The sequence below is a fragment of the Vulpes vulpes genome, unplaced genomic scaffold (genome assembly GCF_048418805.1).
Source record: "Vulpes vulpes isolate BD-2025 unplaced genomic scaffold, VulVul3 u000000630, whole genome shotgun sequence".
NCBI classification, from domain to species: domain Eukaryota; kingdom Metazoa; phylum Chordata; class Mammalia; order Carnivora; family Canidae; genus Vulpes; species Vulpes vulpes.
The window spans coordinates 393,258-414,470 of NW_027325744.1; the positions used below are offsets into that span (position 1 = coordinate 393,258).

A 21,213-nucleotide genomic window follows, 5' to 3' on the forward strand; every position below is an offset into this window, starting at 1 on the left:
TAGAAAATTTATGAGCAAGGAGGGTCTTGCTTGGACTTGGACTTCAGAAAGTATCAGCTGGTAACAGGTCCAAGATGGAGCTTTTTGCCACTTTTAGAAGAAAGCTTCCTCCTTTCTTTCCTGCCTCCTTCCTTCCTTTCCTTCCTTTCTTCTTTCCTTCCTCTCTATCCCACCTCCTCTCCCTCCTTCCATTCCTGACGTTTTTTGCTGCCTCCTTTCTTCCAGGAATATTTATTGAACATCAACTATGTACCAGGTACAGCTCTAGGAACTGTAGAAAAGGTGCAAAGCGACATCCCTGCTCACATGCTCTCATGAAGCATAGGATCTAGTTGGGGGACAGATAGATAAACAATAAATATATGCAGGCACCCCTTGGAGATATCGTGGGTTCAGTTCCAAGCCACCAGAAGAAAGCAAATATTGTGATAAGTCAAATCAAAGGAATTTTTTGGTTTCCCAGTGCATGTAAAAGTTGTGTTTACACTATAGTGTAGTCTATTAAGTGTGTGAAAGAATTATGTCTAAAAAAATAATATAATTATTATATTTTTAATATAATCATCTTAATCTAGAAATACTGTGTTATGTCACATATTACAATTAATTTTATTTTTATTTTATTGTACATATTGTATACATGTTTTAAGGGGAGTGGGAGGTGAAGGCTTCCAAAAAAAACCATTTTACTGCTAAAAAATGCTGACCATCATGAGTTTTCATAATCACTGATCACAGATCACTATGACAAACATAATAATAATGAGAAGTTTTGCAATATTGTTAGAATTACCAAAGTGTGACACAGAGTCAGGAAGTGAGCAAATGCTATTGGGAAAATGGTGCTGATACAGACTTGCTTGATGCAAGATGGCCACAAACCTTCAATCTGTAAAAAGAAAAAAAAAGAAAAGAAAAACAAAAGTAGTGTCTGCAAAGTACAAGAAAGCAAAGTATGCCTGTGTTAGAAGTCACAAATGCTGTGAGGAAAATAAAGCTAGAAAGTGGGTGGAGAGTATCTGGGTAGCTCAGTGTTTGAGCATCTGCCTTTGGCTCAGATCGTGATTGCGGGTTCTGGGATCAAGTCCTGTATCAGGCTTCCCGCAGGGAGCCTGCTTCTCCCCCTGCCTATGTCTCTGCCTCTCTCTGTGTGTCTCTCCTGAATAAATAAATAGAAATCTTAAAAGAAAAGAACGAAAAGAAAAAGAAAGTGAGTGGAGCGGAATGGGCAGTGCTTTCCAGAGGAGGTGGTCAGGCATGGCCTCTGATACTATGACATTTGAGCAGAGACCTAAAGGGAAGGAGGGAACCCTGCTGACCTCTGCAGGAAAGGTGTTCCTGCCAGAGGGAACAGCATAGGCAAAGGCCCTGAGTCAGGAACGATGAATAGCAAAGAGGTCAAGGAGCCTGGAGTGGAGTGAACAGAAGGGAGGAGGAGACAGGTCAGAGAGGGAGCAGGAGGCCATTCCTGCAGGGTCTTGTGGCCCCCCCGGAAATGAGACGGGACCCGTGGGAGAATTTTGAACAAGGGGAGAAGCATGAATTCATCCACGTTGCGGACTGCTCTGGCCACAGCCGAGCAATAAATGCAGGGCACAAATCGGGGGCACAGAGTCTTTAGGCAAGAGAAGAAACTTCGCTGTTCTCTTCTGAGCTTTCAATTCTTAGGCTAGAAACCACAGCGCCTTACTCTGCCCCACTCCCCCACTGGCCAAATAGGGGTTCCAGAAATACTTGCCAGTCAAGTAGATGCAGGAATACTGGGTGTGGATATTTTGGGGTTCTCTGATGCTTATAGGGTTGACTCAGATCAGTTCACGTGTGTCGTGTTTTCAGGCTTAAGCTGGCAGAAATTCTCCTCGTGAATAATGCAGCCACATCCGTGCGGTGTGTTTTGATGCTTTTTTCAGGTCTCTGGCAATGCGGCTTCCAGGAGCTTTTGCTAGCACAGGGCCTGGTGGGCTTTAGCACCCTGGTTTGATGTGAGGAGGGTGGCAGGTGGGGCCTAGCTTTCCGGCTGGGTTATGTCTCCTGTGCAGTCTGGCTGGGTCTTCCCTGCAGTAACCTCTTGAAGGGCTCCGGGAAATGGTAGTGTAGCATTTGTTGCTGGTCGGCAGGTAGGAAATGGCATTTGTGCACCCCACTTGCTGGCTGCAGACCCCAGGATGGGAAGTGAGGACACCAAAGTCCTTGTCCCAGCGCTGCCCCTAACCACCTGTGGCCGCCCGCAGTTTCCTTCTGCCTATGCCATTCTGCTTTCCAAGTGGACGCAGTTGGACAGCTCCAGGATTCTAAGAACCTCAAACCATCAGATTTGGCCAGCATCCCTCCCCGAGAGCCAGGTCTCTCGCATTTTCTCAACAAGGAATTTGCCAAGTCTGTATTTAAGACCTATTAAAACTCGGTCACTGATAAGACCATCTGGGAATCTTCGTTCTGGTCAGGAAAAGCAAAGGCTCAACTAAAGGCATTCTAACAGGATAAAGATTTTTTTATTTCTTAAACGGTATTTACTGAGCATCTTATGGTGATGGCCTCATTTAATTGTCATGAAGCCACACAAAGTGGATAAAACACTGTCCCTTAAAGGTAAGGATAGTGACACACGGAGATGGCAAATAAGTCACCAAAGGTCACCGACAGTGTCAGTGGTACAGCTTGGATTCTGGCTCTGGAACCGGGCTCCGCATCACTCCGGAGCTGAAACCAATGACCTATCACATATGGTGATGAGCTCCTCTGAGCACGTGGAGTTGGCAAAAGGTCCAGGCTTTGGAATCGGACAGCCTTGTGTTCCAAGTTTGAGTCCTGCCATTTAGTGGATGCTTGGACCTTTCCAGCTTTGGTGTCCTCGTGCATCAGGTGGCGAGGGTATCCTGTACCGCGCAGCACTGCTGCGATGCTATCACTGCCAGGTATTCACCAGTATTTATGAAGGGACCAGGCAGAGTGCTTGGCTTACCCATTTAAGAGCAAGATAGAAATCAGTCGCAGAAGGACATTGTGCTGCCCTGTCTGGTCAGTCACATGAACTTGTAGATGTTCTCAGTGTAGGATCTTGCTCTCTTTGGGTAAGCCCCAGGCTGGGGGTGCTGCTGCCACAGGAGCAGTGCCGCAGACTGGGAAGAGGGTATTTCTTGGGGTCCAAAGGAACGAGCCCTTGAGCGGGGGTGGGGAAGGCTGAGTCTTGCCTGGCTGCCTCAACATCCTGAGGTGGGCAGTTGGATCTTCCCTCTGGGTCTGCTTATTCATTGGCCTCCTGGCAATAATCCCTCAGCTGAAGAAATTCTGACGCCCTTGTGAGCTTGCGGGTCTTGTCACTTAGCCACCGCGAGGCCCTGGATGAGCAGCTAAGTGCTGAAGGCCAGGGGGAGGCAGTGTACTTTTCCTTGAGTAGTAGAGGAAGACAAGAAATAAATAGATTCTTGTGCTTTTTCATTGGACAAACTTGAAAGAACTCAGTTTTGTAAAGGACAATAACCGTTCCTTTGGCAGTGAGTCTCCTACTTAAAAATCAGAGAACGGAAGCCTCAAGACTTGAGACTTGATGATACCTGGGACCTTGACTGGATTCTTCTTTAATTTTTAATTTTTATTATTTTTAATTTTTATTATTTAATTTTTATTATTTAGTAAATTACATTTAATTAGAATTATAGCAACTATCATGCATTTGTTTCCTTCTTTTTGAGAACTAGACATCTTTACAACCACCATTTATTAAATGCTGCTCTAACTTGCTTTGTTTGATCTCATTTAGTGCTCAAAGCGAGCTTCCTATAGAGCAGGTACAAATAGCGACTCTTCTTTACTGATGAGAGAAACTGAAGCTCAGAGAGGTTAAGAAACTGGACCAAGGTCACACAACTGAGACGTAGCACGGCGCGGTATTTTAGCCGGCTCCACCCATTTCAATTTGGATGATAACTTGCTAACAAAACCAGCTCAAACAATGAATAAATATATGAAGATCAAGCCAAGAGGGAAAGAGAGCCTTAAGAAATCGACGTTATGGTTTCAGGGGTTTGGGAAGTTTGGAGTGAGGCCAGCTTCAGGTACAGCTCTATCCAGGGGTTCCAATGATGTCATCAGGACCCTCTGTGTTTTCTGGTCTCTGCACTGATTTTCTCTGTGCTAGCTTTCTGCTTTGCTGGTCTCTGTGGGGAGGGAGAATGTTGCCCAGCTCTCAGGTTACAACCTGCCAGCTTGGCATCAGCAGACAGAGAGCTTCGCCTTCCCCCCCCAACCCCCCTGCTGTGGTTCTCCTGGAAGATTCAGGATTAGGTTTCATTGGACCTCCGCCCCAGTCACATATGGCTTTTGCGCCAATCACTCTGGGACTCATCGCTTAGATCTGTCAAGCTGGAGGGATGCTGTGGGGTCAGCCCAGTGAGAGGGAGGGAGGGGACCCAGAGGAAGTCCAGGTGACATGACCAGGCAGGGACATGGGAACGAACTAGGCAGACAAGACACAGATGCCTGCCTGGGCAGGGTGAGGGCCCCAGCATCTGGAGCTCAGCCCCGCGGTGCGGAAGTGACCTCCTGGGTGCTAGGTGTCTGTGGGATCTAGGGGCCTGGGCAATCCTGAAGTTATGCAGACACTTTGTACTTGTTGTAGGGAGAGAGTATCCTCAGTACGTCTCTGAGGTCCACAACCCCAAAACCCAAATGCGGTTCAGAACCGCTCAGCAAGATGCTGGAATTTGAAGATGAATACAGTTTCCCCGATCTCGGCTTGCTCAGAAATGAAATGCTCCCTAGTTTGTAACCCAGTGAGCCCTCCAAAAACAACCACCCCTAACAACAATCATAATTAGCATTTACCGGGCACCTACTGTGTTCCAGACCTGCACCATCCAATTGGAGCCACTAGTGTTACATGTTTATATTTAAAGGAAGTAAAACTCAAATAAAAAAATCCTGTTGCCCAGTTGTCCCAAGTTTCAAGTAGCCGCATGTGGCTAGGGATCCCGTTTTGGACATTTTAGGCACAGAGCATTTTCCAGAAAGTTCTGTTGTGTCCTAGACATTGTGCTAAGTGCTCTACATCCATGAACATATTTCAGTCTTAAAACAGCTCAGAGGGGTAGGTCCTATTTATTATCCCTTTTTATAGAGGGGAGTAAATTGAAGCACGAAGGAAGTGAAGTGACTTACCCAAGGCCACACAGCTGGTGAGGGAGCAGAGCCAGGGTACTCACCCAGCCCTTGGATGTGATGCTTGGCTGCTTTTCCTCCCAGTGTAGGCTAGAGGTGGCTAATGTGTTTTCTGGCTCACCCTGTGCTGTTTGAAGCAACCATCTGGAATTCGTGTTCTTATCTCCTGTAGCTGCCCAGACCCCCAGAGAGAATTGAGGCCGCTCCAGCGTCTGTGCGTGCCTTCCTGATCCACGAGGCCCGTGGGTCTGAGGAAGTGGGGCGTGTTGCCAGGGGAGCCGCCTCACACAGCAGCAGAGCACCCAGGAGAGGGCTGGCCGGTCTCCAGGGCGTGGGCTGGGAATGTGAGACACGCAGGCTGTTTTCTCCGGGAATGGAGGGGCGGGGGATTGACTGTCTTCACAGTTCCATCATCTCCCTGAGTGGCTGTGTGCGGGAGGTGTAGCTGGGGGGACCTTTTTGCCAAAATGCCCCCAGGTGAATGCCCCAGAACCAGGCACTTGCGTGACCTTCTCGTCAGGGGGTGTCTGAGCACCTGTGCAGGGCACCTGTGTGAGGGAAACCCAATCTCAGCGCCCAGAACGCCCTGCTTCCAGGTCAGGGCAGGTTGGCCAGTCCCTATACTCTGAGGGAACGATGCGTGGTGCCTATTTATAGCATCCCAGAAAAGGGTTAACTGGGGCTGTCCTAGCAGCAGCCCACTGAGAAACAGGCTTTTGCTTCCCTTGTAAGGCCCACAGCCATGTTTAGGGCAGGTGCTAAGAGGGAAGACTTTGCTAGCACTAGGACTCTGAAGATCCAGGTGCCATGGCTTCATCACCTATGTCCCCGCCCCCCCGCTCTCTCCCACAGGCACAGATGGGGCTGCAGAAGGACCGTCTTGTGTCTCTGCTTTCATTATCCATCTGTGTGGATGTGGAGGGCAGGGTGGAAGTGTGTGGGTGGGAGGGTGGGGCAGGGCTGTTCTGGAACCGTGTATGAGAGAGAGCAAGAGTCCAGGAGAGGAAGCTTTGATCCGTTCACCAGCGGCTACTGGGCTCTCGCTGTGTGCCAGACGCCTTCAGACCCCTTCTCTGAGAAGGCCCCAGCCCTGTGCAGGCTGCGATGGGCTGAGGGCAGGGAGGAACCCATCTGGAAGGAGGCCCTTTGCCTATGTGCCGGAGCGTTGGGATCCCTGCTGACATCCTACAGTAGCAGCAGAGCACAGACAAGATATTTCCTTTTTTACTTTCTTCTTTTTTAATAATAGACTTTATTTTTTATAGCACGTTTAGGTTCACAATGAAACTGAACAGAAAGTACTGAGATTTCCTATACATCTCTTTATCTGCCCTAAAAATCCTCTGCGCTCTGCTGTTCATCCCTTTCTGCCCCCAACCCCTGGCAACCACTGATCTTTTTGCCGTCTCCATGGTGTTGCTCTTTCCAGAATGTCCTGCAGCTGCATTTGGACAGCATGTAGCCTTTTCAGATTCTTTGGTTTCAGTAATACGTGTTTCAGGTTGAAGGTTTCCCTCTTGCTACCATGATTCTCCATTGGAGACCTATGTGCAGAGGGGAGAGGGAGCTGGGTGGTACTGGGCACACCTGGGGAGGTCAGTGGTGAAAAGGTTTGGCAGGGCAGAGGTGGACCTGGCTGGTGCTGCAGGGCCAGGACTTCAGGAGCAGGGAGTTGGCCACCTGGGACTCCGAAGCTGGAGATGATTCAGATCCCAGCCTCTTCACGGACCAGATGGTCTCCATCCCTCCTAGCTCAGCTGCCTCATTGGGAAAATAGAGTAGTAGCAATGGCACCCACATGGCATGCTTGTTATGAATCTTTGGGGCTCATGGATGTGAAGCACCCACGTAGCTTGTGGGATGCACCAGTACGTATTGAATGAATAAATGGACCTACTGTGTGCCAGGCTCAGTGCAGGGCAGATGGTCGTGGGTTCGAGTCCCCACTCTGCCATTCAAAAGCCATGTGCACGGGCAGCCCCGGTGGCGCAGCGGTTTAGCGCCGCCTGCAGCCCAGGGCATGATCCTGGAGACCTGGGATCGAGTCCCACATCAGGCTCTCTGTGTGGTGCCTGCTTCTCCCTCTGCCTGTGTCTCTGCCTCACTCTCTCTCTCTCTCTCTGTCTCTATGAATAAATAAAATAAAATCTTTAAAAAATAAAATAAAAAAATAAACTTAAAAAAAAAAGCCATGTGCAAAAAAAAAAAAAAAAACAAACAAACAAACAAAAAAAAGCCATGTGCTCTTGGGCAAGTATTTGACCTCACCAAGACTCAGTTTCCTCATCTGTAAAAATATGCACCCACACCCATCTCACCTAATTACCCTGAGGATTCAATAAAATAATGCCCCAAGCATGGTGCCAGGCTCAGCGAACACCTCATAAATAAGTGTGTAAAGCACTTACTGTGCGGCTACCACTGTGTTAAATGCTTTTGATGTATTATCTTATGCCTGTGAGGCAAATACAGATACCCATTTTACTGATGGGAAAGATTTGCCCAAGATTCTGTGCAAGAGCTGGGGTTTGAATTCTGGAAGTTTGACTCTAGAGCCCAGTGCTCATAGCTGACCATTGGAGCTTGGAAGTGGAGGAGGTCCCATCAACTTTGCCTAGGGGGTGGGGGGTGGGGGTGGCTCGGGAAGGAGGGCAGAGGACACCTTAGTGAGTCCCAGAAGATGCAGTGGTTTTGCCAGAGCTGGAGATGGAGGTCGGAGTGGGTGAGGATATCAGGTGCAGGGGACTGCACAAAGCACAAAGCAAAGGCAGGGGGTGGGAATCCTACAGAAGGAATGGCACAAGTGACCGAGCTGGGCGTGGGAAGGGGCGGGGAGGGGACAGGATGTGGCAGGAAAGGAAGGTAGGGCCCCATGGTAGAAGCAGTCACAGCTGGCAGCCCTGTTCCAGGCCTTCCCAACTCACCTCCTGTGCGCCCCCTCCCCCATAAGAAATTAAAAAATAAAAAGCCGCCAGCTATTTCCATGTCGTGCCTTTCCCTGCCACATTGTCCTTCCATCTGTTCCTTCCTTTGAGCTCTAGGGTGGCTGGGGGGGGGGGGGGCAATTGCAGGGGCAGCATTTTCCTCCTCTGGTTTAGAGTTGGAGAAACCAGAGAGTTCAGTTCTGTTTGCACCTTAGATCTTGAGCATCACCTCCTCCAGGAAGCCCTCCCTGACCGCTAGACCTACCTCATCAGCTCAAGTTCCTTTGTTATTCTCCAAGAACTAAATTCTTTTGCTGCAGGGAACTGGCCTACTTTTTTGTTGTCATGTACCCATTTGTTGTACTTGGTTAGTATCTGTCTCTGTAGACTGCCATGTCCACAAGGGCAGGGATTCTATCTGCTCGTCATCTTGTACCAAACTCCTAGGAGGTGCTCCATAAATGTTAAGTGAATGAGGGACAGCTGTGGTTCTTGTGAAGGGAAGTGCTGGGAAGGCAGGTGTTGGCAGAACATGGAAGAGGTACATTTATCCCTGCTTGGGTATGGAGAGTCCAGGAAGGCTCCCAGAAGGAGGTGACACCTGGGCTGAAGCCTGAGTTGCACTTAGCTAGCTGCAGCATGTCGGGAGGGACCCTTGGCAGAAGGCATATGTGGGCAAAGGCACACCCACGGCTGGGTCTGAGGGCCCGCGGTCCGAGGCGGGGCTGGACATGCTGGCCTGCTAGGGCATGTGCATCTCGCCCTCAGCATCCAGGAGGCCCACCCGGGAGGCAGAGCTGACCTCTGCTCATTCCCCTCTCCTCCTCACTTTGCCCAGATGCTGCGAGCTATTTTTAAAAGTCACCCTGAAGGCGGTCCAGACACCCTAAATGAACCGGCCTTTCCACTGTGAGTTTCTCGCGGCCGGAGAGGCAGGGGGCCTCCATCTCATTAGCTCCTGCTGGCTCAGCATTATTCACCCAGCTGCACTGCTGGGCGCCAACCACCCGGGACCCCAGCTGGGGTGAGCTGTGCTCTGAGCCAGCACCGAGGCAGCAGGACTTGGAGGAGCAGGTGGCAGCTCGGCTGGTTTTTATTTTGGCCTAATGTGAGCCACAGGCACAGTGCTGGGTGCTTTATGCCAGGGGTCCCTGTGGCCAAATCCAGCCTGTGTGTGCACTGCCCTTAAGCCAAGAATGGTTTTTACATCCTAAAAAGGGGTGTGAAAACGAGAGAGGATGGGACATAGACGGTATGTGGCCTGAAAATAGGTTTGACAGATTTAGCAAATAAAAATTCAGATCGCCTGCTGAAATTTGAATTTCAGAAAAACCAGAGAATCTTTTAGTATAAGCCTGCACAGTATCTGGTACATACTTAGACTAAAAGAAATTCCATATGTATTTGAAGTTTAGATTTCACTGGGCAGCCTGTGTTTTTATCTGGCGGTCCTGCTGTAAAACCTGAAGTGTTTGCTCTCTGACCCTTCACAGAAAACGTTTGCCCACCCTGGCCTTGAACACAGAGCAAATGAGATCAGGTGCCAGAGGGCCTTAAAGACACTGGAACCAAACCTGATGAGCATGAGCTGCTGGCGTGTGTTACTAATATAATCAGAGTGATCGATCACCCAACATAGATTGAGCACCTCCTGTTTGCCCAGCGCTGTCCTAGAGATGGACAGTACACACATAAGCGTGCAGGTGTATAGTGAAAGTCAGGCCGTGATAAATTCTAAGCAAAAGTATACAGCAGCAGAAGGGGGTAGAGAGTGACATGCATGAAGCTTTTACACTGTGTGGTTCTGAGCTCCTGCTCCCATTCTGAGCGCTGTGCATGCTTTTTTCATGAAATCTGCACATAGCAGCCCTGACAGGTGGTATATCATCTCCATTTCACAGATAAGGAAACTGAGGCCTGAGGTCATCCAGCCAATGGCAGAATTGGAATTTGACCTGAGCCTGGTGACTCCTGATCTCCTATTCTTACTGGCTTTACTAAGGTGCCTCCCTTTATAGGATGCCAGCTGTATTATGCTGGGTCCTGTTAGAGGCCCTCTGCTGATACTTTCCATAATCCTTATGGGAGCCTTGCACGCTGGGCTGTATTATTCCGATCCAGGCATAAAAGCGGTGAGCACGGCACTGTGTGGAGAGGCAGCCGGGAGTAGTGAGTTGATCTGGAACCTAGCAGGGTTCCAGGTGGGCCACGTGAGGCTATCTGGGTATCAGTGGGCAGGTGGCAGGAATGGGGTGGGGAGAAGGCACGGCAGGCCGGGGAGCCCCCACGAGTCCCGTCTTCCTGCTTTTCGGATTGGCCTCGGTTTCCCTGCCTGCCTTCCTCCTGAGATTGATTACTTCTCCTGTGTGCTATTGAAATATTTGCAGGTGGAGGGTGGGAGGGCGGGGCTGGTTCCTGAATTTGCAGGGTGGGGCTGACAGGGGTTGATGGTCTGAGATCCCACGAGCAGGGGTGGGGCCAGGCCACTGCCCCAGAGGCCAGTGAGGTCCTAAATAGCCCCTGGATGGGAAGCTGGGGTAAGTGCATCGAGCTGAAGGGCCCCATAGCTCACACTCATGAATATCTACTGTGGGCCGGCCCTGAACTAGGCAGTCCCTATCCTCTAAGACTGGCTCCTGTTTGTAGAATTCCTACCATGTGCCAGGCACTGTCTCCACAGGGCTCTTGCAAGGCTCCCGTTACCCAATGAGGCAGGGACACTATGATCATCCACCCTATTTGACAAGTGAGGAAGCTTGTCCAGCATCATGAGTGGTCAAGGATTCGATGTCAGGTCAGTGACTCCACATTCTGGCTCCTAGCCTCTCCACTGCCTCCTAACATGCTGTCGTTAGAGCTAACAAGCTGGTTCTGAAGGAAGTGAGCTCCCCATCACTGGGGGAATGCAAGCAGATGTTGGAGGACTCCTTAGAATGGGTGCTAGACAGGGATGAAAGCTTCCTGACCACTGTGACCTTTGAGGTCTCCCTGCCCTGAAGAGGCCCCCACAGGACATGGGTGGCAGAGTCCGGTCCGGGTGACTCAGGACTCCTGACTTGCAGTTAGTGCTTCTTTGGTCTCCATGTTGGGCGAGACCTAGGAATCCCTTTCTCATAGGTTTCTCAGCACTTTGGGATTTTAGAGGGCCTGACCCCTTTCTGGGCAGGGCTGGAGGCATTGCTGACTGTGAGACCTAAGTTCAAGAGGTCCTGACCATGCCCTTTCCTGGTTTTGTAACCTTAGGGCAAATTGCATAAACTCTTGTGAACCTCAGTTTATGCAGCTTTAAAATGGGGATGATGATGTTCCTGTGAGGATTAAACAAGGTATTCTGTACAGAGACCCCGGCACATAGTAGGTGCTCAGTAAACATACTCTCTCACTCTAAGCTGGGCAATAACAAAAGCATTTTGTTCAAAATGGCCTCCAACTTCTGCTATGAGACAAAGTATTTGTTAGAATAAAGGCCCTGGGTCTGATCGTGCCTCCTCTGCATGACCTGGGGTGGTTATCGAACAGCTCCCTGCCTCAGTTTCCCCATCTGGGAAAAGGGAATAATTCAGTAATCCACTTCATTTGGGTTGTCACGCTATAAACAGTTCCAGGAACACAGTGAGTGCTCAAAAAATAAAAAATGGCAGCAAGCTTTAGCATCATGAAACTTCTACTATGTCCTAGCCAGGCCTGCCCTTTTGCAAACAGCAGCCCATTTAACCGTCGCCCTGGACACGAGGGGTTGAGCCGGGATGCAGATGGAGGTCTGTGGGCCTCGAGTCCCAGCGACCACAGCCACTGCCTCTGTGCTGCCTGAATCACACATGATCCCAGGGCTGAAGATTAGAGAAATCACAGAGGCTGGGGAGGGGCCGGGAGGCCACCTGCCACTGCCACCATGCCCAGACCACCCCGAGGTCCCTCACATCTGTCAGCTTTCACAGCCGACCGAGTCCAAGCTCATGCCTGGCGCCTGAGAAGGGAAAGGTGGTTGAACTGAATTTCAGAGGCCTTCTGTGGCCCTCTCCCTCACCCCCACAGGTCTGGCCAGTTCCCTGGGGATGGGGCCCGCCCTCGAGGGTGTGGGTCACAGCCTCTTCCTGCAGCCCTTGCTCTCTCCTGGGAGGCTCTCAGGGTCCTTCCCAGGGAGACTTCCGCCCCGCTGCCTTTTTAATTTCCTCTTCTGGCCTCAGGCTGGCAGCCTGTTACTAACTTCTGGCCCACAGCTGGGAGCCAGCAGAAGTGGGGGGCACCTCACTTGTCAGGGCCCCTCCCCAGGCTGAGCACTACCCACTACCCACGGGTGCTGCATTTGCACCTCCACCACCCACCCCACCCCAGATCCATCCCCAGGACAAGAGTCCTGGAGCCAGCCTTCCCTGGGGATTGCCCTTCCTGAGTTTCAGAGTCCACAGCGATAAACGGACAACCTTCTCCACTCTGCAGAGTTTGGACTTGAGACAGCGCGTGTGTCCAGTCTGGGTAACGATAGGAAACAGAGGATTCCCCCAAAGGGAGTACAGTAAGGTGAATTTAATAAAGGCACTACTGACCAAGGCAGGGTGGGGTGCGCCAAGGATGCAGCACCCTGTGGTGGTAATAGTGAGGAAGCCGCAACTGTTACCTCCCCTGGTCTGACATGGGGCCCAGGAGAGGTGGCCAGAAGGGGCTGGCTGTGTGGGGAAGGTCCCAGACAGGAGCCGTGACTGCTGAATCTCTTCCTAAGGATTTTGGGACAGCTTCCTGTTTTCTATCCTCTCGCACCTCCTGCTGCCATCTGAGCTTGCGTGCGATTTCCTCGGAGAGCTTGATAAACATCCTGGAGTTGCTGATTCCATGGGTCGGAGGCCAAGCATTTGTGTCTCTACCAGGTCCCACCTGGTGCTGGTGCTGCTGGCCCTGCTGGGCAATGTCACATTTGCCCTGTGCCTGTCTTAGCTTGTCCTACCTTTTGGCTCATTGGAGTGAAAGGTCGTCCTGGGCAGGACTGTTTGACTCCATCCCTGCTGCTCTGTGCCCTCAGTGCCAGGGCCTCCTGCCGAACTGCATTCATGAGCATTTGAACTGTTTACGACGACGTCTCCCTGTTGACTGTTGCTCACATGTGTGCATGCTTTGGCTTGGCGGTACCTGAGTGGAGGCCATTGTGGAGATGGAGGTCAGCATGCAGGCTTATTTGGGTATGCCTTTGGGATTGACACCCGGGGAGCAGAGTGAAGCAAGCAGGAGAGGGCCAAAGGAGAAGATGGGCCACGGGGCTTTCATGGAAGCGCCACGGCGAGTTCCCAGGGAGCTTTGTGGCCCTTCAAAGCTGTCCCAAGCTGGGGTGAGGATGCCAAATCTTCAGGGCCCGCCTGCTCCAGTCTCTGGGTGAGGGCCACCCTGGGAAGCAGTGAGACCTTGGGGGAAGCTCTCCCTGTGGCTGAAGTAGTCCCCTGTCCTCTAAGGGACTGGCAACCCCTCTAAGGGTTCTCCAGCACCCCCCTAAGCAGCCTCCAGTCCTGAAGGGTTCTGTGGGGCACACTGTGATACCTACCATGTGATCAGCTCTTGTCCAAGGGGCCAAGGAGGGGCCAGTAGCCTTCCCTGGACTCCGTGCCCCAACCTGGAAAGCCCTTTTGCTCTCCCTCAAGCACACAGGAACCCCCCCTCCCAAGAACTCTGCCCATGGTTTTTGCCAACAGCGGACTTCTGAATCTTAGTTTTGCTGGGCCAGGCCATCATGTAGCAGAGAGAGGCCGAAGCCCCCAGACTCCACCCCGGCTTGAGCTGAGCTGGGAAATAAGAGTAGTGTTGCTATGAACCACAGACAGTGGTTAGGGGGTCCTCCCGGCCTTCTGGAGAGAGGGAGAGTAAGAGGAAGGGGTTGTTTCCTCTGTTGTGTCACGGAGGGCGGTGACCCCAGTAAGTGCATCTGACCCCTGTTTCTGGAGTGGAGTGGAATGGGCAGAGGCTCCCCTTGGAGTCAGATTGCCCAGCGTAGAAACCTCAGCAGGATGACCTTGGATGTTCTGACCTTGGCTAGGTAGTAACCGATACCTCTGCATTTCATAATTTTCTTGTGAATGAAGTGGGTGGTAGGGGCCACCTGGGAACCATGCTGTGGGGATTATGTGGGGCTGGCCGCATGCCTCTGCTCAGACTGGCGTAGCAGAACACCACAGATAGAGTGACCTAAACAGACCTTTATTTCTTGCAGTTTGCCAGCTGAGAAGTCCGAGGTCAAGGTGCTAGCAGATTCAGCTCCCGGCGAGGGTTCTCTTCCTGGCTTGCAGGCAACCACCGTCTCACTTTGCTCTGATTTCTTCCTCTTCTTTTAAGGACACTAGGCCCATCCTGAGGCCCTTGCCTTCAGGACTTTGTGTAACCCTGATTACCCCCCCCCCCCCCCCCCCCCGAGGCCCCACCTCCAAATACCATCACACCAGGAGGGGGAGAATAGGGCTTCAGCATGTGACTCCATAATACCATGTGTGCTTACCACAGTGCTGTGCAAGTGTGTGTAAGCTAGAGCAGCATTTTTATTTTCAGAGACAAGCCATTGGCTGAAGCTTCTAGAGTAGCATCAAGAGCCTGGGTTTCTGCTCCTGCCTCCTGTACACTGTGTGACCTTGGGCTGGCTGCTTAGGCTCTCTGATCTTCATTCTCATAAAAATAGGCCCACCCCGCACAGGGCTGAGGAGAGGGTACAGTGAGTTAATACAGGTAAGCCTAGGGATCCCTGGGTGGCGCAGCGGTTTGGCGCCTGCCTTTGGCCCAGGGCGCGATCCTGGAGACCCTGGATCGAATCCCACGTCGGGCTGCCGGTGCATGGAGCCCGCTTCTCCCTCTGCCTGTGTCTCTGCCTCTCTCTCTCTCTCTCTCTGTGACTATCATAAATAAATAAAAAAAAAAAATTAAAAAAAAAAAATACAGGTAAGCCTAGAACTCATTCACTCGTTCACTTATTCCTCCTCTGGCAGAGAAGTGCTCCGCTGGGGGGATGAGGACGTGGAGCGTGATGGTGAGGATGCTGACGGTGGGTGTGTCCGTCTGCCCCGGCTGCCATGACAAGCTACCACACCCGGGGGGACCTGAATGCCAGATATTTACGTTCTCACACTTCTGGAGGCTGGAAGTCCAGTATCATGGTGTTGGCAGAATTGACTCCTTCCGACGTCTGTGAGGGAAAGCTCTGTTCTGGGTGTTCTCGTACATGGCCCTCTTCTCCCAGGATGGCGGACTCTTCCCTCTGTAGTGCTCTGTGCTCAGACTTCCTTTTATAAGGACACCAGTCGTACCAGGTGAGCGCCCACCCTAATGACCTCATTTTAACATAATTAGCTCTTGAAGACCTTGTCGACAAATAGATGACATCCTAAGGTACTCGGGGTTAAGGTTTCAGCGTATGAGTGGGGGGCAGGGATACAGTTTAGCCCCTAACATCAGGGAGGCCACAGTTTGCAGGCTCTGAGGCAGATGAGGCCCTGCCCTCAGAGCATTTATATCCCAGAGGAGGGAGACGGTACGCAAAGAAACAGGACAGGAATAGTGTAAGTACCCTGAAGGAACTGTAACGAGGAATGGATGGAGTCACGGGGAGGGCTGTCTCAGATAATGGGGTCAAGGAGGGAGATGACATTTCGTGTGACATCTGAAAAGTGCAGAGCAAGCACCCGAAAAAATGCTTCAGGAGAATGTGAAGTGTGGAGCTCTTCTAGGCCACAGGCCTCAGACTTAACAGAAGACGGGGTGAGGAGGGTATGAAAGGAAAGCAGTTATCAAAACACTGTGGACGGCCTGAGAAGCCCAGGAGGAGCGACACAGCCCTTTGGGGTGACCACACCCGGGTCGCATTTGGGTCTCCCGTCCAGCTGCCTCTGCCTTCCAGGTGAAGCAGATCATGGAGGAGGCCGTCACACGGAAGTTTGTCCACGAGGACAGCAGCCACATCATCTCCTTCTGTGGTGAGCCCGTGGCCTGTGGCCTTGAAAGTGGCTTCTTTCTCTGTGGGCTGACCTGGGGGAGTGGCATCTTTGTGCAAGCAAGGGTTCTTAACTGCTTTTTTGCTTTGTAACTCCAACGTTATTTTCAGATTTCCAAGGGGCCCCATTAGGGAATTTGGAAATACAACAATGTCTCCAGAAGACATTAAGAATGGCCCCCGTGCAACCTACGAAGGGTTAATCACTGTTGATGCCGGAGGGCCTGCTTTCCCCTCTCAGTTCACAGCCACCAACCCACACCCCTAGTGATGTGGGTCTCGCATCTGAGGAATGGCTCCATCTGAGGAATGGCTCCGTGCCCCTTCCCCCGCCCTGCCTATGGCTGTTGCTAAATAATGGGAGGGGATGGATGGGCTTTAAAAATTCAGGGAGTGAGGAACCATCACACCATCCTGAGGGATCATGTCCAGCTGGCTCAGCGCAGGAGGCAGGCCCAGGGCTCAGAGCATGACTCAGACGTCTCTCCTTGAATCAGCTTTGCTTGCAAGGCTCCAGAAATAACCATGCTGCCAGGTTCTTACTATACTTCCACCTCGGTTACAGGCTACAGACGCAGGTTTTGCGTGTCCCCGGAGTCAGGATTCTGTTTCTACGTATCAATGTGTACGTATAAGTGGGGGAGTTTCTTTCTCCCTAAAAACCTTTATTATTTCATGACTGGCATGTGTTGGGGTGAAGGACGTGCTGTAATCCCCCTCTCGTGGCCTTGGTCTCATAGAGAGGCCCGAGCGAGGAGACCTGACTGGGCCCTCGGCTTCATCCAGATGGCTGGGCGTACCACCTGTGGGAACACACGTCATGACCTGGGAGCCTGCTGACGTCAGTTTGGGCCCTTTGCAGCCAGGCCGACCTGGGTTCACATCCCTTCTCTGCCACTTGTGTGTTGGGTGACCTTGGCAAAATTTTATGTTTTTTGAAGTGAGATCTGTTTAAGCTACATATATATGTATATTTATATACTTGCATATTTATGTATATATAGAGGAGTCTGTATGCACATAATTACATGAACGTGTATGTATATGAAAGGACACATACACACAAATGTAAATATGGGAATGTATTTACCTATATTTTTTTCTCCCGGACATCTTTATTTGCAAAGAAAATAATCGGCATGCCCATTTCAAAATGTGCTACGATACCTACCCATTAAAGACTTAGAGGAATAGAAAGTGATAAAAATCACAATAATCCTCTAACTCCAGCCACAGTTTGGGATGAGGGAAGAAATGTGATGGCACTGAGTAAGGCCTACAGGGTCTCCCTGAGGGGTCTCTGATCCACCGTTCCTTAGGATTCATTGTCAGAAAGAGTCAACCAAGCTGCCAATACCTGGATAGTTACTTAACTTCTTGAAGTATAAATGGATGAAAAGTGTTGTGTGTGTAAGCAAAAATGAAGGTGTTTAATAGATGCTTATCCAGACTATTTTAAGCCCATAAGCAAATTAGGCAATAAGTGGACATTCATTCAAAGCCAAGCAATTACTGGGGCACCTGGCTGGCACAGTTGGTAGAGCCCACAACTCTTGATCTCAGGGTTATGAGCTCAAGCTCCATGGTGGATGTGGAGCCTATTTTAAAAAATTAATTAAAAAAATAAAAGCCAAGTAATTGCTAACAACAACAACAACAACCCAAGACAAGAAATTAAACCAGAACTTCTCAGTATTTGTCCTTGCACACAACATGACCTTGGCCGGGCTCTTAACCCTTGGACTGTTGGCGTTCTCCTTCTTTGGAGTGACGGCGACTAGCACACTCACTTCGTGGGCTTTTTCCACCAGGATTGAGTAAGCTAAAACTACACACTGGTCTCACTGTGTGAGATAGAAGGTAGGAAAACACTAATAGAGGCCTGCTGAAAGTACCAGAAATAAGATTGGGGTCATCAGAGTGGCCTCCACAGGGACTGTCTCCCAGCAGGGAACACTAAGTCCCAGAAATGGAAAGTGATTTGCTTGAGGTCACACAGCAAGTTAGAGGTAGAGCCCAGACTACCACCCAGGGCAGACATAGACACGGGAAATGATGAGTGAAGCCTCTCTTCAAATCCTTCATGGAGACACAGGTGTTGTGAGCACACCATGGGCTCAGGTCTGGTTTTTTTTTTTTAAAGATTTATTTTTATTTGTTTATGATAGACATAGAGAGAGAGAGAGAGGCAGAGACACAGGCAGAGGGAGAAGCAGGCTCTATGCCGGGAGCCCGATGCGGGACTTGACCCCAGGACTCCAGGATCGTGCCCTGGGCCAAAGGCAGGCGCGAAACCACTGAGCCACCCAGGGATCCCCCTCAGGCCCAGTTTTGAATCCCAACTTGGTCACTTTTTTCCAGGTGGCCCTGGGCAATTCGGTTTGCTTCTTAGAGCCTCAGTTTTCACATCTGAAAAATGGGGATGGTTGTCCTTTCTTCCTTGGCTGTGGCAGAGGGAGAATGAGATCTGTAATGCTAGCTGTTACTAGAATCACAGTAGTGACGTTTATGTCACTTTTATCTTGAGCCCAGACAAAGCTCAACATTCCTGTGGTCTGGTCCCTCCTCTCTCCCTGGCAGGAGCAATAGCTAATGTTCCTAAAGCACTTACTGTGTACTGGGCTCTGTGTGAAGTGCTTTCCATGCATTTTTTCCACCTCATTCTAACAGCAACCTTTTAAGATGCACATTCATGCTCTCCCCACTTCTCAGATGAAGAAACTGAGACACAAGGAGGGGAAGTAGTTGCTGGAGGTCACACGACTGCTTAGTGTCTGGGAAAGGATGTGGGCAGATAGTCTGACCTTGGGCAGCGAGCATAGGTTAACTCCTCAGCTGTCTTGCTCCCTTTCGAGGGAGTGGAAGGGAGAGAGGCATATGCGGTTTTCCCATGTGAGGCTCTCATGAATTCTGAGATGCTGGGCCCGCAGCTCTCCAAGGCGCCTCTGTGTGACTGAAGTCCTGGGCTGGGTGCATGGGAGTGTGGGCAGGGCAGGGCCTACTGACTGTCATGTCCCTACAGCGGCTGTGGAGGCCTGCGTCCTGCATGGGCTGCGGCGGCGGGCGGCTGGCTTTCTGTGCTACAACGAGATTGCAGCTCTCTTCATGAAAGTGGGCAAGAACTTCCCGCCGGCCGAGGAGCTGAGCCACAAGGTGCAGGACCTGGAGCAGCTGATTGAGAGCACGTGAGTATGGAGCATGGGGTATGGGCAGGGCACGCCCTGCAGAGGACAGTCCCCCTGACTCCACGTTCCTCCCTGAGCTCTGCAAGAACCCATGCCTCCTGCCAGTTCCTCTCTCCGGTTTCCTTTCTGCTCCCCAAACCTGCCAGATTGTTTCCTACCCCAGGGCCTTTGCACATGTTCTACCCACCACCCGGTTCCCATACTTCATTTTCTGTGGCTAGTTTCTTGTCATCTCAGGCTTTGCCCCAGTTAAGGATAAATTCCAACCCTCACCCAATTTTTCTTTTAGATCACTTATTTACTTACTTCCCTGTGGTTATCACCACCTCTAATTACTCTTTCATTTGTTTCCTTGATTCTTGTCTATCTTCCCCGCTTAACTCTGAACTCCTGGGAACAGGCAACTAACATCTGTTACTCCCCATCCCAGTGCCTGGACAGTGCCTAGAAATGTTCAAGACACGATTGTTGAATGCATAAAGTGGCTTTTGGGAGCCAGACCCCATTCTGAATGCAGGAAGACCAAAGTTTAATCAAAGCAGTATGGTCTCTGTCTGCATGGACCAGGTGTCACATTGAGGCCACCATTGAAGGGGAGCCTTGACTTCACTCACATGTCTTAAGAGCTGATTATGTTTGCTGGGGGAGGCTCATGGCCTGAGTATGTGTACCTGAGCACCTTCCACCAGAGCCTCGCCAGAGTCCTAATTGTTCAGCCAAAGCCTTGATCTGGAGCCTGGTCAGGGATGCCAAATAGGTTTCAGCTCCAGTTGTTGCTAGAGGCTGCCCAAAGGACCTTGTTGTGAAAGATTCTAGAGCTACTCTTGGGTTTCACAGGAAAGAATGCTCAGATTGATTAGATGGCACGAGACAGGAGAAAGAAGCACGCATGCCATGTTTGCCTTCTCTGCCATGGGTGTTCCTTCCACTTCACTGGATGGGCAATGGCCCTTGCCTTGCCTTTCAGGCCATACCAGCCCAGAGCTGCTGGCCAGAACTGTGTGATGGGCAGGGCTGTGGATTTTACATTGCCAACTCCCATTAGGAATCCCAAGTGACTCCTCAGCCACTTGGTTTTCAGGTGTCTTCCAGTCCATCTGCTAAATTTCCAGGTGTTTGCTGAGAACTTCTTAAAGGGGTGGATGTCCATCGGCCTTCCATGATATTGGGAGTGACTTTCTAATGGAGGAATTAGAGATACCCATGCCAGTTGGTAAGGGAGAGCCATTCCTTCATTCATGCAACCACTTATCCATGACAGGGAGAGGGGAGAGAGGGGGAGGGAAGAGAGAGAGAGAGAGAGAGAGAGAGAGAGAGAGAGAAGAGAAGAGAAGAGAAGAGAAGAGAAGAGAGAGAAGGGAAGGGAAGGGAAGGGAGGGGGAGGGGAAGGGAAGGGAGGGGGAGGGAAGGGTAGGGTAGGGTAGGGAAGGGTTTTCCCATGTGAGGCTCTCATGAATTTTGAGATGCTGGGCCCACAGCTCTCCAAGGTGCCTCTGTGTGACTGAAGTCCTGGGCTGGGAAGGGAAGGGAAGGGAAAGGGAAAGGAAGGGAAGGGAAGGGAATCACTATGAGAATCCGGCTTACCCATCAACAGTGTATGAAAGTGTATTTCCCTGCATCTTCATGCTTGTTGGGTATTATGATTCCTCCAACTCTTTGCCCACTTGCCAGGAGCAATAAGGGCTCTTTTGTTGTTTTGGTTGCCATTCCCTTCATTTCCTTGAGAGGTTGCTGTTTGCATATTGGTCCTGTTGGATTTCCTCTTTTGTGAATATTCATCCTTCTTTACTGGTCTTGAAGGTGAAATCAGATCCAGGGCCTCCAGGAGAATGTGCGGAAGCTGCCGAAGCTGTCCAACCTGTCCCCACTAGCCATCAAGCACCTGTGGATCCGCACTGCCTTGTTTGAGAAGGTGCTGGACAAAATTGTGCATTACCTGGTGGAAAACAGCAGGTGAGCCAGAAAGACCAGACGCCTGGGTGTGCTCTGC

General features: G+C 50.8%; 1 protein-coding gene and 2 long non-coding RNA genes across 9 annotated transcripts in view; 2 read left to right on the forward strand and 1 right to left on the reverse strand.

The window, feature by feature from the left end:
• Positions 1 to 536: 536 nt before the first annotated feature.
• LOC140596768 (uncharacterized) lies at positions 537 to 2,501 on the reverse strand. The gene is made up of 2 exons (XR_011998643.1): positions 1,739 to 2,501; positions 537 to 889 (listed from the first exon to the last, which is right to left on the reverse strand). It is a non-coding gene; the product is annotated as an uncharacterized lncRNA (long non-coding RNA).
• Positions 2,502 to 10,533: 8,032 nt separating this feature from the next.
• On the forward strand, positions 10,534 to 19,054 carry LOC140596765 (uncharacterized). 2 transcript variants are annotated; one of them, XR_011998640.1, is made up of 4 exons: positions 10,534 to 10,875; positions 15,038 to 15,358; positions 15,946 to 16,021; positions 16,604 to 19,054. It is a non-coding gene; the product is annotated as an uncharacterized lncRNA (long non-coding RNA). The 2 variants fall into 2 exon arrangements; XR_011998639.1 differs by lacking the exon at positions 10,534 to 10,875 and adding an exon at positions 14,598 to 14,780 and having other exon boundaries at positions 14,991 to 15,358.
• A 1,989-nt stretch (positions 19,055 to 21,043) lies between these two features.
• LOC140596750 (piwi-like protein 1) overlaps positions 21,044 to 21,213 on the forward strand; it is a 98,082-nt gene continuing 97,912 nt past the window's right edge. For 5 of the 6 annotated variants that reach the window (XM_072745243.1, XM_072745237.1, XM_072745241.1 and 2 more), the window contains exon 1: positions 21,044 to 21,176. The gene's annotated coding sequence lies outside the window, so the exon portion shown is untranslated. The remainder of the gene's footprint in view (positions 21,177 to 21,213) is intronic. The other variant, XM_072745240.1, reaches the window with a different exon arrangement.